Source organism: Triticum dicoccoides, chromosome 3A, assembly GCF_002162155.2.
Source record: "Triticum dicoccoides isolate Atlit2015 ecotype Zavitan chromosome 3A, WEW_v2.0, whole genome shotgun sequence".
NCBI lineage: Eukaryota > Viridiplantae > Streptophyta > Magnoliopsida > Poales > Poaceae > Triticum > Triticum dicoccoides.
Window position 1 is genome coordinate 175,526,331 of NC_041384.1, and position 3,842 is coordinate 175,530,172.

Below are 3,842 nucleotides of genomic sequence, written 5' to 3' on the forward strand. Positions count from 1 at the left end.
GGAACGCATTAAAATTCAACGGAACAACAACACATGCCATCTATCTACAACAAACATAGACATGCAAAATACTATCAGGTACTAAGTTCATGATAAATTAAAGTTTAGTTAATCAAATTATTAAAGAACTCCCACTTAGATAGACATCCCTCTAATCATCTAAGTGATCACGTGATCCATATCAACTAAACCATGTACGATGATCACGTGATATGGAGTAGTTTTCAATGGTGAACATCACTATGTTGATCATATCTTCTATATGATTCATGCTCGACCTTTCGGTCTCTAGTGTTCCGAGGCCATATCTGCATATGCTAGGCTCGTCAAGTTTAACCCGAGTATTCTCCATGTGCAAAATTGACTTGCACCCGTTCTATGTGAACGTAGAGCTTATCACACCCGATCATCACGTGGTGTCTCGGCACGATGAACTTTCACAATGGTGCATAGTCAGGGACAACACTTGTACCTTGAAATTTAGTGAGAGATCATCTTATAATGCTACCGTCGATCTTAGCAAAATAAGATGCATAAAAGATAAACATCACATGCAATCAATATAAGTGATATGATATGGCCATCATCATCTTGTGCTTGTGATCTCCATCTCCGAAGCACCGTCATGATCACCATCGTCACTGGCGCGACACCTTGATCTCCATCGTAGCATCGTTGTCGTATCGCCAAATATTGATTCTATGACTATCGCTACCGCTTAGTGATAAAGTGAAGCCATTACAGGGCGATTGCATTGCATACAATAAAGTGACAACCATATGGCTCCTACCAGTTGCCGATAACTCGGTTACAAAACATGATCATCTCATACAATAAAATATAGCATCATGTCTTGACCATATCACATCACAACATGCCCTGCAAAAACAAGTTGGACGTTCTCTACTTTTTGTTGCAAGTTTTACGTGGCTGCTACAAGCTGAGCAAGAACTGTTCTTATCTACGCATCAAAACCACAACGGTAGTTTGTCAAGTTGGTGTTGTTTTAACCTTCTCAAGGATCGGGCGTAGCCACACTCGATTCAACTAAAGTTGGAGAAACTGACACCCGCTAGCCACCTGTGTGCAAAGCACGTCGGTAGAACCAGTCTCGCGTAAACGTACGCGTAATGTCGGTCCGGGCCGCTTCATCCAACAATACCGCCGAACCAAAGTGTGACATGCTGGTAAGAAGTATGACTTGTATTGTCCACAACTCACTTGTGTTCTACTCGTGCATATAACATCTACGCATAAACCTGTCTCGGATGCCACTGTTGGGGAACGTAGTAATTTCAAAAAAATTCCTACGCACACACAGGATCATGGTGATGCATAGCAACGAGAGGGGAGAGTGTGTCCACGTACCCTCGTAGACCAAAAGTGGAAGCGTTAGCACAACGTGGTTGATGTAGTCGTACGTCTTCACGATCCGACCAATCCAAGTATCAAACACACGACACCTCCGAGTTCAACACATGTTCAGCTCGATGACGTCCCATGAACTCCGATCCAACAGAGCTTCACGGGAGAGTTTCGTCAGCACGACGGCGTGATGATGGTGATGATGATGCTACCGACGCAGTGCTTCGCCTAAGCACCGCTACGATATGATCGAGGTGGATTATGGTGGAGGGGGCACCGCACATGGCTGGGAGAGATCAACAGATCAACTTGTGTGTCTATAGGTGCCCCCTGCCCCCGTATATAAAGGAGCAAGGGGGGAGGCCAGCCGGCCCGTGTAGGCACACCAGGAGGAGTCCTCCTCCTCCTAGTAGGAGTAGGACTCCCCTCTTTCCTAGTCCTACTAGGAGGGGGAAAGGAAGGGGGAGAGGGAGAAGGAAAGGGGGGCGCTTCCCCTCCTCTCCTAGTCCAATTCGGACCTTAGGGGGAGGGGCGCGTGGCCTGCCAAAGGCCAGCCCTCTCTCTCTCCACTAAGGCCCATAAGGCCCACTATTTCTCCCAGGGGGTTCCGGTAACCCTCCGACACTCCGGTTTTCTCCGAAACCACCTGGAACACTTCTAGTGTCCGAATATAGTCGTCCAATACATCGATCTTTACGTCTCGACCATTTTGAGACTCCTCATTATGTCCGTGATCGTATCCGGGACTCGAAACTACCTTCTGTACATCAAAACACAAAAACTCATAATATCGATCGTCACCAAACTTCAAGCGTGCGGACCCTATGGGTTCGAGAACTATGTAGACATGACCGAGACACGTCTCCGTTCAATAACCAATAGTGGAACCTGGATGCTCATATTGGCTTCCACATATTCTACGAAGATCTTTATCGGTCAAACCGCATAACAACATACGTTGTTCCCTTTGTCATCGGTATGTTACTTGCCCGAGATTCGATCATCGGTATCTTAATACCTAGTTCAATCTCGTTATCGGTAAGTCTCTTTACTCGTTCCGTAATACATCATCAAGCAACTAACTCATTAGTTACAATGCTTGCAAGGCTTATAGTGATGTGCATTACCGAGTAGGCCCAGAGATACCTCTCCGACAATCAGAGTGACAAATCCTAATCTTGACCTATGCCAACTCAACAAGTACCATCGGAGACACCTGTAGAGCACCTTTATGATCACCCGGTTACATTGTGATGTTTGGTAGCACACAAAGTGTTCCTCCGATAATCGGAAGTTGCATAACCTCATAGTCATAGGAACATGTATGAGTCATGAAGAAAGCAATAACAGTAAACTAAACGATCAAGTGCTAAGCTAACGGAATGGGTCAAGTCAATCACATCATTCTCCTAATGATGTGATCCCATTAATCAAATGACAACTCATGTCTATGGTTAGGAAACTTAACCATCTTTGATTAATGAGCTAGTAAAGTAGAGGCATACTAGTGACACTCTGTTTGTCCATGTATTCACACATGTACTAAGTTTCCGGTTAATAAGATTCTAGCATGAATAATAAACATTTATCATGATATGAGGAAATAAATAATAACTTTATTATTGCCTCTAGGGCATATTTCCTTAACCAGTTGGCACACCATGCCCTACTCATCCTCGGAGGAGTCCCCGACCTCGGCGGTGCCGGACATTGGACGGCGACAAGTAGGACACGTGGCTGACGATGCTCCCGTCATCGGCCGCCATCGTGGCCAGCGCTTGTGCGGCCGCGTCTGGCTACACCGCTATTGTGTCGCGAGCGGCGACTTGACTGAGGGCGGCGACCTCGAGCTTCATCCCCGAAGACAAAGCTCTCCTGCAGAGTGTTCGCGCTCGCGGTCATGGCGGATGTGGTGCCAGGTAGCAGGACGATGTGCTATCTTCCATGTAAGGCACATGCATCTTGCTAGTTTCCTATAAACTTGGTCAAATTTTATGAAGTTTGACTTAAGTCAAACCTAGTATGCAGAGTAAATAAAAATAGAGGGAGTATCTTACTCCGTGACAAAGACGGAAGGGAAAATGAGACAATTTATTGTTTATTTGAGCCATTCAAGTATAATCATGCAGCGTTGCTTATTTCTCATTCCTCTCCAACCCTCTTCTCCATCGATCATGCAGCCCTCCGGTCGAGTCCATCCTCCCGCATGCGTCATTTGAACATTCCGCCGAGTATCATTCGCTTGTATTTCCAATGTTGTAATTTGTACGACATGCATACAAACAAACGGTTCGTTTAAAGTTTCACTTTGCCTCCACTACGTGTCGCTTCCCATCTTAGTTTTGACATCCCATTTGGTTCATGCCCTGACACATCTTGACGAGATCGATTGATGTTTGAGAGATCAATTGTCTATCATGCAAGGATATAAAGTTTTGGTCTGTTTCTATGATAGAATGATAGAAATGACCCGCGGG